We start from the raw sequence: 15,869 nt of genomic DNA on the forward strand, positions 1-15,869 counted from the left end.
GGTCTCATCGCAAGCCTGATGGTCACGATGGTCTTGACCATCGCGACCATCATCCTGGCCACTCGCAATAGCTGTGGGTGATCACCCACAGCTATGCAAGTGGCCAGGAGGCCGCTCCAACAAAAAAAACGCCCTGATTCAGAGCGAGCACTCTTTTAGAGTGTCCGGCTCTGAATCAGGGCCTGTGTCTCTACATTTTTATCTTAAAATGAAGATTTTCCCTACAGTTTCACACCCCCAGGAGAGTGTGCACAAAAACAAACATGATTTTCCTCTGAAAAAAAAAGCAAGCAATCTGAATATTCAACCGTCTTATTCACTTAGTGTTATCCAGCTAAACATTTCTTCCTTAAAAATACAGTAATTCAAATTAAACAGCCTATTCTGAACTAATTTGATCTCCTATTCTGTATCAGTTTTACCCTACAACACCTCCACGTAGGGAACATACGATTGACCGGCGGTCGGGTTGCTGGTGGTCAGAAGACCGACAGCGGTAACCCAATGTTCAGGATCCTGTCAGGGGCCGGTAAGTAGCCTAAGCCTCCCCCTCTCCCCCCCTACCCTAACCCTCCCTCATGGCACCTAACCCTAACCTCTCCCCAGAGGTGCACAACCCTAACCCTCCCCGGGCGGTGCCCAACCCTAACTTCTCCCCAGTGGTGCCCAACCCTAACTTCTCCCCAGTGGTGCCTAACCCCCCTCCCTGCAGCCTAACCCTATCCCTCTCCAGTCATTGCTAAGGATACTGGATTTCAACCTCTATATGCACCTACCTATACCTTCTAAACCCTGCCTATAAACCTCTAAAATTGATGCTATTTGCATACGCAGTCATACAGTAAAATAAAGACTTTAGACCTTGAACATGTGTTCCAAAGCACAAAGTATTATTCAAGTAAAGTACAGTCAGTTACATGCTGTGATCTAAGTACAATTTAGCGCAAAAAATTATACAGACCCAAGATACAGTTATACATTACGCACGCGCTCTGGACCAGATACCGGCATCAGCAAGAAACCTCCATCAATCAGCAATCAGCAAGAAGACTCCAGACTGGGGTCACAACACACACATTTATACCCTCACAGAAATAGACAATAGAGGAGTTTGTTGCTGATCCCATTGGTTCCCAGTGCATTTGTTACAGGACATTTAACAGGTTGGTTCAAATGGACACAGAACAGCCTCTAACAGCTTGTTGCCTCCTCTATTTCCCCTGCATGCAAATCTAGGCTGTTGGTTTCACAAAATACATTTTGGTGCTTTATATCTCTACGGTCCATAAGTCGAGAATGCATGTTGCGATCTTCACACTGATGATACCGGGAAGCTGTTGAGAAAGTACGGATCAGTATAATATCAAACACGGCTTACTTATCACGTATTAAACCTTAGATACCAAAATAGTCTTTATTTCAAAGCATTTCTAATAAATGTATAAAATTTGGATCTTATACTTTAAAGCTATGGGACCTTTTATGTGAGTGTGCATTGTGTAAGTATTAGGGGTTTGGGAAAAGATGCTAGTTAGGTTTATCTGATTTGGGGTAGATGTGCACGCATGCAGCTAATAAACAGCGTTCGCATGAAGGATATTGTGCATTCGCCACTGTGCTCAATAGTAGCAGCACAACTGTTCATAATGTGCGGTGTTTATGCATGAGATTCTATTTATGATGGATTTAACACATATATCATTCCTTACTAACATTTTCAAACTGCAATGCAAATGTGTTATGGGCAGTGAGCTTCACTTCTCAAACAAGGTGGAGACCCCCAGCTGTGAAGCTGGGGCCATTCTGTCTGATAGTGAGACTAAAACCTGTTTAGGATTCAGACAAATTCAATTGTGTAGATCAATTTCTGGGTTATATTACAATTGCCACAACTATACTTGTCCTTATACAGGGATTCCCAATTTGTATGTAAAACACTCACAGTATTCTGGTGTATTGTCTATTCTATTTACTTTTCTCAGGAGGCTGTATTTGTTTTGGTATTTCTCTATGCAAGGTTGTCTCCAGAATTGGCTTTGTGTACATCAGGGCATGATTTCTGGAAGGATTACTAAAAAGTGTTCTAATGCTGATAAGTCATTTTTAATGTATGTTAAACACTGTCGGTATGTGTCTGGGGAAGAGTGTTATTCTGTGGTTTTGACAAAATGGCGTTGTGTGATCTATTTCTAAGATGGAGTCTTGTCGCCATTCGTGAGATTCTGTCTCAGCTGATTATCCGGCTTTGACAGTGCTGATTATCCGGCTTTAACCCACCCCGGGAGGTCCCTAAACCTGACCCCCCCTTCCCCGGCTTAACCCTAAGCTGCATACTTACCATCGGGATGCCAGCAATTGGGATGCAGATGTCGGTATCTTGATCTCTTCGGGATGGCGGCGTCACTATTCAGACGGGTGTCAGGATTCCGGCGTTGGTATGTTGACGTCCGGCATCCCATTTGCCAGCATCCTGACGGCATCCCTTACGTAGAACTATTCTTACACAATAGGGGCCATTTTATAAGAAAAATATACCACTCTTGGGTGTGCGGTCACGCTCTGATAAACACGCCTTGGGTGGTTGAACACACTCGGCCGTCACAATGCACACCAGGGTGTGCATACAGTTTATCAGAGCATGACCGCACACCCATATACTGTATATATATATATATATATATATATATATATATATACACACATACATACAACACAATGCCTACAATGCGCTAAAAATATAGTAAAATTATACAAAATAATTCAGTAAATTCTATATATTAGTATAGGCTGCTACCCCAAGTTAAGTGCTTTGCCAGGTCAGGAACAAAAAATTCTATGGATTGGGGGATCTAAAGGTGCGCCAACACAATTTGTTTATAATAGTTCAATAACGCCTTAGTTGTTCTGTTAAGTCTTTCAGTGTTCTTTTAGTTGTCGAAGTTGGAGGATAAGGTTCTTATTGTTGTTTCTACAATGAGACCCTCACACCAGAGTTCACCCAAATATGCAATAATCAGTTTCTGTATACTTGATTCATAGTTATTTATTATAAAAATTAAAAAGGTTAAAAATCTTACATAGCACATGCATGGTGGCCTATATGGGCTAGATGTTAATAACTTGATGCCCCTCCTCTTCAGGAGTAAGAGCTCTTTAACAGCAAGTTAGCCCACTTTTGGTCACTTTTAAGGGTGTAATGTATATATACTGTACATAGTTAAATCATGCAAGGTCTGCATTCACTTTTCTAACTGCAATTCCTTTAAATACAGGAAATGTTAGTTCCAAAATATTGCTATAATTTGTCCAGCTGACCAACCACGTTGAGGTCTTCCCATCTGGAGTGACTCTCAAAAATATGGACATTGCTCTGCCACACTTTGCTCCAGCTAACACACAGATTGTAAATACAAATTATGCTTCCTCCATGAATATGGGTCCTGGCTTAGAGAGACAGAACCACACCAGGTATATCAGGTAATGAATGCCTGGGAATAAACTGACACAGTTTGCCTTACATTTGAAAAGCAGGGTGCCCTAGAAAGTGTGACCACAAAAAATGTATATAAATAACAGGCTTAGGGCCTGATTCAGAGCTGAATGCTCTGACCAGAGCGCTCGCTCTGAATTAGGGCCCTCCTACCTGTTTTAGGAGCGTCCTCATGGACGCTTGCATAGCTGTGGGTTACCACCCACAGCTTATGCGAGCGTCCATGATGATGGTCGCGATGGTCAAAACCATCGTGACCATCGGGCTTGCGACGGAGACCCTGCGGTAGGGTCTCACTGCCGCAAGCCCTGGCGTGACTTTGGCTCTATCAGAGCCAAAATCACTCCCACTGACATCACTAGTGATGTCAGTGGGGCCGGCTTCAGACAGTAGGCGTTCCCATGGGAACACCTCCGTCTGGCAGGCACGCCCCCGGCACGCCCACCAAAAGGGGGCGTGCTGTCAATCATCATCGAGACCCGGAGCGATGGAGAGCCCGTTGCTCGCCGGAGCTCCCTCCGTCATGCGCATGCGCAGTGGGGGAACATTGACCCGCTTGCGAGCGTACTGCCGCTCACGAGCGGGTCTGAATGACCCCCTTAATCCACTCAACCATCTGGGGTACCCATGGTATGTGACCACACCATTTACATTAAAAAAAATCATACAAACTCGGCACTCAAATTTACTAAAATTTGTGTCCTGCCCATGTCTGTCCATTTTTAAACATGGGTTGGAACGATCAGAATTGGGAGGTTTTTTTAAACATAAATTCGGGAATTTACCAAACTCCTGTGTTTGTCAGGATCGTGTCTCCCGATGGTGTATGTGATTGTTCCTACCTGTGTTTAATTCCCATGTTTCCTGCCCGTGTTTCCCTCCCAAACAAGCAGCCTGCATATATCAGTGAGATACATTTAGGTTGCTTGTGTGTGTAAGTAAGTAAATGGTTAATTTTAAAAAAAAATTTACGTGCCCCCCAAAGCATAACCAGCCCCCGGCTCCTGACCCAGTTCCATACTTGCCGACAATCAGCTCCAGCCTTCCGGGAGGGAGCTGATTGTCGGCTAACAGCGAGGGGCCACGCTGTTATTTTCGGCATTGTGAAGCAGGGGGCGGGGCCACGATGATGCGATTCAGGGCGACTCGCGTCACCGCTCCCCCCGCTTTGGGGGTTTCTAGTTTTTTCTAGGGGGAGGTCAGGAGGGTCGCAGGCTTCCGGGAGGCTTGCCTGCATATTCCGGAGGCCGGGAGCGGCACCCGAAAATCAGTAGGCTCCTGGCCAAATCGGGAGGGTAGGCAAACCTGCCCAGTCATGGTTCTAAAAATACTGGAGGAAAAAGAGGTGAAGGTCTCCCAGTATTTTAGGAACCAGAGCCTGTTTTTAAAAATAGGGGGGAAAAATTGTGCCGGTGGCTCAGGGGTAATAGTGTGCAAAATATTATACTATTGTTTTTTTACAGTGGAACTACAGGTGCCAGCTTGCCTGCCCTTTGGCACTTGTGGAACTACAAGTGCCAGCAGGCGGCCGACACCCGTACCCCCACTGTAAAAAAATAGTAAAAAAAAAGACAGTATGCACACCGTAGAAAATAAACGTTGATTACATATCTAACACAATCACACACACTTACCTTCTACAAGATGTTACCCATGTGCTGTTGACTGTCAGCCACGCGGGGCACAGCCAATCTACCGCTAACTGTAGAGCGGTCTCTGATTGGATGGCGGGCACGGATAATGACAGGAGCCTGCCGGTCTCTGTCATTCACCGCGGTAGAGATGTAAGTGTTATCACATACATCTCTACAGTCCGAAATGGATCAGGTGCAATGGCATCCCTCTCCACGATGACTCATGGTGTGGGATGCCATGTGTGCTGCGCAGCCGAAAAGGGGCATGACCACATGGAAGGGGGCTTGGTCTCGGGGAAGGGGCCGTGGTCTCTCGGCCTGAACCCCGGCCCGTGGTTATTATCACTGTGGTGGTGGGGGGTGCCGGATGTGGAGGCAGTGCCGGCTCCCTCACTGTGACAGGAACCGAGTGCTGCACTTAATGCTACAGTGCAGCACCCGGCTCCTGTCACTGAGGGAGAGCCTGCACCTTGGTGTCATCCCTCGAAGGGTGACACCCGGTTGCGGCCCACAGCCCTCGCACCCCCCTTGTGAGGCCACTGATCAGGTGCCTTGGTTTTTTTTGGCCAAGTTCAATGGAGCCTACAGGAGAAGGGGACCGAAACTACGCCAGGAGGTAGGTGAGCATTGTGGGGGGGGGTTTACAAGTAAGTCATTGGAATCCTACTGGAGAAGGGGGCGGGAACATCGGGCTGAAGGTATGTATGTGTGAGTGTGTTAGGTATGTAATTTCTATGGTGTGTGTGTACTATTTTTTTTACAGTGAGTGTACGGGTGCCAGCGGCCTGCTGGCACTTGTAGTTCCACAAGTGCCAAAGGGCAGGCACACTGGCACCTGTAGTGTCACTGTAAAAAACAATAGAATCATTCTACTTGTCACACTATTACCCCTGCACCCACCGGCCAGGGGTGCAGGGAAGAGCTCTGGGCTTCAACATAAGCCTGGGGTGCTCAGGGGCTTCAGCTAGATTTGAGTCCGTTGCTGGTTTTTACCCTATTTTTAAAAACAGGACTGGCTCTGGAAGCCCAGTACTGGTTCCTAAAATACAGGGGAACTACTATATGTTTTTCCCCCCGTATTTTTAGTACCAGGGCTGGGTCAGGAGCCTGGGGCTGGTTATGCCTTGGGGGGGGCACGTACATATTTTTTTTTTATTAACCATTTATCAAAAAATGCAGAAACATACATGGATCACACTCATCTGTGTGTTTCTGCTAGACACGCTGCTCAAGGGGGGGTCTATTTGTAAGTTCTATTTGTTTTGTGTTTATTACACCCGTGATTCTAATAATATTTTTTGGTAAATTCCTGTGTTGTTTTCCTGTCTAGGAAAGTACTGCCATGTTCAGACGATAGTGTATTCATTTCAGGTTGTATTTTCGGGTGCAGAAAATACCTCCATTTTTTTCTAAGTAAATTCCCATGTTTGAAAAAATTACAAAATACTCCCATGATTGCAATCTAGCAACAACACAGTGTGGTCACATACCAAGGGCATCCCTGATGGTTGAGTGCCGTGGATTAAGCCTGTTATACGTAGCATTCCCGCTAGGCTGTCTTAGCAGGGCGCGGCACCCTGCCCTCCTTCTGGAGGGCAAAAAGAGCCCTGCCCTCACAGCCTGCAGGTGCCGTCTTCACCTGTGGGTTGCAGTGTCCCGCAGGTGGGGAAATGTGCGGTTACCCGGTCACCGCCGGTGAATAGACGCCGGGCGCATGCGCCCGGCATCTACTCTCCCTGTCTGCAGCGCTTGTGGGCTGCCCAGCATGTCCGTAAGTGTAGGCCCCCAAGAGTAACGAAAACGGTGACGTGTCTTATAGACACGCCCCCTTTTCAATGGATACACCCCCTTTTCGGGTGCGCGCGCTGCCGCCGGAGCTAGAGTGAACACTAAGTATATATATATACTGTGTGATATGTAAAAGTGTAGTTATCATCAGAGTTGTACAAAAAGTTCAACATCCAGGTGATATTAATTTGTAATTATTTAGGTTAAACAAACAAGTTCAGAATCTTATGGCATTTACATAACTGTACAATATTTGATGAATCCGGTGTGACGTACCTTTGTGGAAGGCTGCCAGAGATGTGTTGCTGAGATATAAATACACACTTTGTTATTTGGAAATACCGTGGGCTGTAATACATTGTATTTGGCATGACATTTTACATTCTTGTTGCAATAACTATAAATAATAAAAATGAAAGTTGATTGATGCTCATGTAATGCTCTGCAGAGCCCAGGTAGTACGCACCCTGACCCTTCCTCGAGGGGAGGGGGTGCTCAAGGTGCTGACAACCAAGGCTCTGTAGAGCTTTAATTTATAATAAAAGGTGTGAGGGGTGGTACAGCCTGGGGAGGGGGCTTTTTCCACAAGTCTGCAGCATTTTCACTTTAGCAGCAAAGCCAAACATTCTTAATATTTGCCGATAAGGATGTCAATGATGAAGACCTGTCCATTCAATTGAAAGACCTGTCCCTTCAATCGAAAGATAAGCAAAGGATACAAAGGTGACTATGAGTCTACACAGGGCCGCAACTAGGGGGGGGGGCTAGAGGTGCACGTGCACCGGGAGGGGATTGCGGGGGGATGAAAAAGCAGACTCTGCCATCTGAAAATGGCCGCCGCCGCAGAGGAAACTAATGCTAGAGGTCCTTACTGGACCTCTAGTGTCTGTCTCTTTCTTGGCGGTGGCCATTTTTGGATGGCCGTTTTCAGCAGATTCCATGCGGACTAGCCGTCAAGGAAGAGACAGATGCTAGAGGTCCTACTGGACCTCTATTGTCTGTTAGCAGAGCGCAATGCACACAGCATTCCCGGAAGTGCCGGGAACGCTGGCGCTGCAGGGAGAGGATGCTGAGAGCTGCATCTTCTCCCTTCAAACCCCCCTGGCAACGAGCATAAACCCCCCTGGCTGAGCATAAACCCCCATGGCAACGAGCATGGAACCCCATGGCAACGAGCATGGAACCCCTGACAACAAGCATGAAACCCCCTGGCAATGAGCATAAATCCCCTGACAACAAGCATGAAACCCCCTGGCAATGAGCATGTAACCCCCGGCAACGAGCATGAAACCGCATGGCATCGAGCAGGTAATTTTAAAGTAATTAGAAGCATTACTGTGGGGCATAAAATGGTGTCGGGCAAATATGTAAGTAGCACTTTGGTAATAGGCATTACAGTGTGTGGCATAATGTGTAATGGGCATTATGGTGTATGGAATAATGTAAGTCACTATACCAGGGACGTCTGGAGTAATGCACTGCCTTATGGAGGAGCAAGGACAAAATCCAGGTACGGGAAGGGAGGGGGGCGCAAAATTGCTGCCTTGCACCGGGTGACAGATATCCTAGTTTCGGCCCTGGTCTACAACATACTTGTCTACCCTCCCGATTTGGTCGGGTGCCACTCTTGACCTCGTGGGAAGGCAGGCAATTCTCCCGGCTGCCGCTCACCCCTCCTATCCCCCCCGCAATTACCTTTGAAACCCTCGCAGTGGTGGGGGCGGTGACGCGATTCATGTTGAATCGCGTCATTTTGGTCCTGCCCCCTGCTTCACAATGCCTGTAATATCGGCATTGTGTAGCAGGGGCGGGGTCAAAATGATACAATTGTGTGGCCTCACCCCTGCCCCGCCCACAAATATTCATCATCTAGCCAGCCCCACCTCGTGCTGGCCACGCCCCCTGTCATGCCGATCTGGATGCTCCCTCCCGGAAGGGGCAGCCAGAAAGTCGGCAAGCCCTGTCTACGACATGCTGGACAAAGACAAATACTATACAGAGAGTGGGCCTGATTCAGCAGTGGATGCAATGCTGATATTTTTGCAGATTGAGTGATTGTTTGCTATTGCTCATGTGCGAATGCCGCTGGCACCAATTGCCCTGGAGTCTGCATCATTTTACACTTCTTTCTTGTCATCAATGATTTTTTTTTTTTTTTAGATTTATTAATGAATATATATTATATAGTGCATATTCTGTTTTGTTACTCACATCAGTCCCAGCCCTAGATGACAAAAATCATAAATACTCTATAAAGGATTTAAATGGCCTAATTACTGGCCATTGTGGCCTAGGAGGTGCGAAGAGGTCATGAGTAGGACAGGTGTTAATTCACCTCACTGCAGAATAGCAGCCCAAATAATCCACAGATGTCAGGGTCTAATAGTAGTAATTATTCTACATTTTTCAATTCAAAAATTATTGGGTAGAAGATTTCTGTATGGTACATCTTTTCTGCACCACAATCACCAAGATCTTCACCAAAATTAAATTATAATCTTTTTAATCAAATCAAATATTTTTTTTCAGCAATTTAAAAAATTGGACTGAAGCTCTACTTCCATCTCCAGGTTATAAAAATACATTAAACATGTGGCCCTAGGTATTTTATTTTTATTATTTCCTTAATTTTACAGTACTTTTCATCAATAAAATCAATTATTCTTCCTTTTAGTTATTATTATTCTGTTAAGGATGCAGTACTATTCCCACTGCCACAGTGTCCACACACACCGCCGAGTCCTTTAAAAGTAACTGGTCCCTAAATACACCACCATTTAATTTTTGTTTGACAGCTTTCAGACCATTTTTGTAACATTCCAATAAAGAGCCTCTCTTGGCCATATATATGCCTCATGACCTTATATGCAATCTCAGAGCTGCCTTATGCACCTTTATATGCCTAAGAGCTCCCTCAGTCATTCCCACTGGCGTAATGTAGGTACAAGGGGTATGGCTGCTATGGGGCCCAGAATGGCTCTGGGGACTGGCCCTCTCCCTGCACCTATGGTGCTAGGCCAGCCGTGGTCGCATCCTCCAGCAGTGTTCAGCACATGATAGGCACATCTGCCCTCCTGGTCGGCTCTGCTTCCGGCTTTCCTCATTGACTGATACTGGGAGGAGGCGTGGCCCCCTCCTCCCAGTATCAGTCAGTGAGGAGAGATGGAGCCGACTGGTAGAGGTGGTATGCCTGCCATTCACAGTGCATGCTGAAGAAGGACGCGACCACCAGAGGTAAGTCGAGGAGAGGGGAAGGGGTAGTAAGGACAGGGAGGGGACCTAGGGGGGTATGTAAAAATATTACGGAAATTTTAGAATTGCAAAAAGGGAAAACATTGGATGGAAAATTCCTCTCATCCAATCCACCTCATTTCAAACTCCATCAATTCCAAGTAGATAGATCACTTTTGTGCTTAAACATAACCAACCCCAATAAACCAGGGAGTTGGGAAGTGACGGGGAATAATTAGACGATGACCTTCTCACTGAGAGTTGATAATGAGTCTATGAATCATGATCTGTTACGCTCAATTAGATCTAATGGGAGACACTTTAGGTATCGGTATACATTAAGTTCCACCAAAGAAATTATTGGTAAGGTACCAGATGGATATTGTTCTAAGATAATACAACCAGAAACTTGCATGTACCAGATGGAAGAGCCTGAGATAGGATTATTTGCAAGGGAAATGTGTTTAATGATAATGATGCATAGTATTCCTTATGTTCTCCCCGATAATGTATATTTTATATGTGGAAGAAAAGCGTATAAGTGGCTTTCCCCGAGTTCCGAAGGTTTGTGTTACCTAGGAAGAGTAGTCCCAGAGGTTATGACCCTCACACATGTTGAAATGCTTGGTATCCATAAAAACACACCATCACCATATCTTCACACGCAGTATGAACACAGAGGCAAAAGAAATATGATACCTGGTGACGTGTATAAAGCTATTAATTAGTTAATTAGTTATTAAGCAGTTAATTAGTGAGACAACTAGCTTTCAAGTTTTGGTAGCACTGGATCCCACCAGGATCGCTCGGGGTACATCAAATTTTAGATATATTCAGGACCTTGCTAAATTGATAGATAATATCACCGAGATGTATGATGACACCTTCAGGTATACAGGTAAGGAATTGCAAGCGTACAAGAAAGAACTGGTGCAACACAGGCTAGTGTTAAATTATTTAACCGCTGTCACTGGAGGGTACTGCGTAACTTTGGCCACCCAATTTGGAGTGAAGTGTTGCACCTATGTCACCAATGATACCAGCGACTCCAAGGAGGTGATAAACTGGAAGATGGATGAAATTCTGCAGCTAAAATGTGAATTTCGGAAGAACCATAATGCTTCAGTGGTTGAAGTAGAGGAGAAGGTAGAGGAGTGGGTGTCATGGTTGAACCCAGCAAAGTGGTTCTCAGGTCTAGGGGACTGGGTCTAGGAAATGATCGCAAGCATAGGTAAACTCTTGATCCTTATACTGGTTGTCATTATAGTAATTGGCATATGTGTCCGGTGTGTTCCTACTATGGTGAAGTGTGGAAAATGTAAAGATAAGGTAAACTGAAAGAATTAAATTATGATGGTGGTCAGTAATGACAATATGAATACTGAGGTAAATATAGAACTGCATTACAACCCTGAACTGGGTAATACCACCATATAATGTATTATATTTAGACGTGCACAAAATGTATTATTAAAATGTTATTTAAAAAAAACACCTCAAATAATGTAAGTCCCTATTCCCCCTCAAGACTGCCTTTATAGGATTGATGCATCACCACATCACTCCCATGATCTTCCAAGATCTGCGGTGTGCGTATAATGGTATTTATATGTCCCCTCCCAAAGACACATTAATGGATTAAGAACCACCTTGTGCCATCCCATAATAACATTAAATAATATATATAAATGTAAGCCTAAATTAATATTTTTAAAACCAGAGTGTGATAGCATATTGTTCACTATCAAAGGGTGGACTGTCGAAGCTGGATAATTGGCTGAGACAAGATCAGCTTAAAATTAGATCGAAATGACGCCATCTTGCAAATGGGCGCAAGACACCATCTTGAAAATGAGATCTGCAAGACACCATTTTGCGAATGGCCCCTCAGCGCCATTTTAGCTAAACTCACACTTCAGTACATATGGCGATGCGATTATTAGCATCATGCGATTGCATATTTTACCATACCCCATACACACATTAATACACACAGTTGCGCTGTTAACAAGTTGCACATTAGCGAATGCATAATACTCTGCATGCAAATCTGCCCCAAGTTAACTAGTATCTTTTGCCAAACCCCTAACACTTACACACTGCACACTCACGTAAAAGGTTGCATAGTTTAAAGGTATAAGATTCAAGTTTTATTCATTTAGTATTAACGCTGTGAAATAAAGGTTATTTGGTATGCTTACTTACATGATAAGTAAGCATTGTTTGGTGTTATACTGATCTGCACTTTCTCAACAGCTTCCCGGTATCATCGGTGTGAAGATCGCTACATGCATTCTCAACTTATGGACCGTAGAAAGTTAAAGCACCAAAATGTACTTTGTAAAATTAACTGCTTAGGTTTGCATGAGGCGGGAAAATGGAGACAAAGGCCCTCATTCAGAGCCGTATGCTCTGAGCAGAGCGCACGCTCTGAATGAGGGCCGTCCTCCTGGACCTCGTATAGCTGTGGGTCACCACCCACAGCCTATACGAGCGTGCAGTTTGATGGCCGCGATGGTCTTGACCATCGCGACCATCGAAACTGCGAGCTGGAACCTGCGGTTGAGGTTTTCACTAGTGATGTCAGTGGGCCGGCTTCTGACGGGAGGCGTTCCCTTGGGAACGCCCCCATCAGGGAGGCACGCCCCCGGCACGCCCACCAAAGGGGGCGTGCTGTCAATCAACATCGACAGCACGCCCCCTTTGATTAGGCACAACAAGCGAAGGAAAGTCCTTCGCTCGTCGCGTCTGGCGCATGCGCACGACGGAGCTCCCTCCGTCGTGCGCATGCTCAGTGCAGAACATCGACCCACTTGCGAGCGGATAGCCGCTCGCGAGTGGGTCTGAATCAGGGCCAAAGGCTGTTGGAGACTGGTCTGTGTCCATTTGAATCAATCTGTTAAATGTCCTGTAACAGAAGCACCGTGATGGGGAACCAATGGGACCACAACGAACCTCTCTATTGTATAGTCTATTTCTGTAAGGGTATAAATGTGTGTTCTGACCCCAGTCTTCAGTCTTCATGCTGATGCTGTTGATGGAGGTTTGTTGTTGATGCCGGAATCTGGTCCCAGAGCGCGTGCGTATGTATATCTGTACCTTCGGTCTGTATAATTTCTTTGCGCTAAATTGTACTTAGATCACAGCGTGTAACTATCTGTACTTTGCTTGAATAATACTTTGTGCTTTGGAAACACATGTTCAAGGTCTGAAGTCTTTATTTTACTGTATGACTGCGTACGCATATAGCATCAATTTTAGAAGGTATAGGCAGGTTTTTAGAAGGTATAGGCAGGAGCGTATAGAGGTTTAAAGTCAGTATCCTTACCAGCCTCAGCATCTCCCCAATCCTGCCCCTTTATAGGTCAACCCAGCCCCCTCAATCATGTTCCTTTATAGACCAACATCAGAGCTCTCTCAACCATGCTATTCCCCTTTATATGCCAGCCTCAGTTTCCACTCAACCATGCCATGTGTCTTTTTATACCCAAGTCCTCAGAGACTCCTCATGCCAGCTCAGGGCCATCATGGATTATTTACCTTCACCTCTGAAGTACCTTTCAAACTGACTGGCTCGATCTGCCATCTGCCACAGACTGACTCCAGTCATGTTTGTGGCCAGAAAGATTGTGCATAGAAGGCGAGCCACAGGTAGATAAAGGTGGGTCAGCAGTAGGGCCAGTCCGACTGTGATGCACTAAAAGTGACGTCGCTAGTGCTGTGCACAGTGGCATTCCTAGACAATGCTTCCTGGGAAAAGCCAGGTTCTGATCTCTGGACAGAGCTTCACATTTCCAGACTGTCCAGAAGAGTCCCGGATGGGTGATAACTCTGCAGTTATCTGTGCCCATGTATGTGTTCTGCATTACAGGGGCTGTGTGATGAATTTGCACACCTATGGTAAACATATGTAATTTATCTGCCAAACTATGTAACGGCTAAGCTCATTTATAGTTTAAGGTAAGTAAATTTTATGACAAGCCTCTCGGATGGAGCAATGCATGCCCTCTTCAGCGCCATGCACATAGGTGTTGCTTATGCAATCTTCATTAAATACAGGTACCCTTTCAATAATGACTCGCACCCATCAGTTCAAAATACTTACATCATGACAAGGGGCGGGATGCAGCAAGCCGAGAAATGCGATAAAACACTGAAAACGTGGGTCTGACCGCATTTCTCATATGCACTCTGGGACTTGGTTGTGGGTGGTAACGCCATCTTACTGATGACATTACCCATAGAAGCCTATGGGCTTCTATCGAGAGATTGCTGAGAGAGGGATCCAATCGGATCCCTCCCAGCACCCCCACGACTTGGCAGAAGGACGTTGGAGGGGCTTCTGGATCATAGACCCGTAAGCCCCTTCACCACAAAGGGCCGCTCTGCGGGGATCGTCGTGCATCCCACCCAAGGTGAGATATAGAATCGGGAAGAGGGTTTACATTTGCAATATCTACTCTGTCAACACAGTGGGAGCATAATGTATTGCTGCATATCACAGCAATAGGTAATGCAGTTATGTCTGTGGTTATAATTTGGAGGGGTTTTCTCCACTTAGGGGTCTATTTACTTAGTCTTGGATGGAGATAAAGTGAACAGAGATAAAATACCAGCCAATCAGCTCCTAACTGCCATGTTACAGGTTGTGTTTGAAAAATGACAGTTATGAGCTGATTGGCTGGTACTTTATCTCTGTTCAATTTATCTGCATCCAAGGCTTAGTACATAGACCCCTTAATCGGCAATCTATAGCTGTCGGTGGGAGGGCAGCATTAGGCTGCCATTGAGGAGGAGAAATATACTTACATAGTTTTTAATGGTGCCCCGTCGGCAATGGGAGGCCTAGGTTGTGTAGTGCAGGTGGTGTAGCGCTGTTAATAGCAGCATTGAAGGTCCGCTGCGATTTGTGATGTTACACTTTTGGGGTGGGCCATGATGGTGCGATTTTTGTGTTGTCATGCCCCTGGACTGCCCATCTTTCTGGTGAATTGGGTGAGATACGGAAAGGTTTTCTAGTCTCCTGGGACAGTAGACAACTGTGGATTTAGGTTGGAAGGGGCGGATACTACCTCAGTACCTCAACTCAGTGTAAAAGTAAAGTTAATGAGAATTTGTGCGTTGCTTGTATGCAATTAAATATTGCATTTGCCCCATTATGTGGCAATTTGTATGTGGTTGAGGCTTTTTGAGTCTATATTGCACAACAACCCTCAAAGGGGGACTAATTCCTCAATAAAATGTATGTACAGAACATTAACTTAAAGCAGCACTAACTAAGCTGTACTCTATCATGATTATAATGTGCTCCACACCCTAGACGTAACCTCGGGGGGCTAATTAATGCAGCTGTCAATTTTATTCTGAGCCCATCTCTTATTCCAAATGAAATAAGAAACGAGCAGCCTCAGCTTGAACATAAAAGAAATGTAACAAATTACATAAAAACGTACTGGTACCAGAAAACAAAATAAATTAAAACATGTATAAAGGAAATCCTGATGTAAAACCAAGTAGGTAATCTGATGGACGGCTAGAGGCCCTGATTCAGAGACGGACGCTCTGAAAGAGCGTTAGTTCTGAATCTGGGCGTTTTTTTTTTTTTTGTGCGGCCTCCTGGCCGCTCGCATAGCTGTGGGTGACCACCCACAGCTATAGCGAGCGGCCAGGATGATGGTCGCGATGGTCTAGACCATCGCGACCATCGAGCTTGTGACGAGACCCTT

The sequence above is a fragment of the Taudactylus pleione genome, unplaced genomic scaffold (genome assembly GCF_031769625.1).
Source record: "Taudactylus pleione unplaced genomic scaffold, aTauple2 ptg000226l, whole genome shotgun sequence".
Classification (NCBI taxonomy): Eukaryota; Metazoa; Chordata; class Amphibia; order Anura; family Myobatrachidae; genus Taudactylus; species Taudactylus pleione.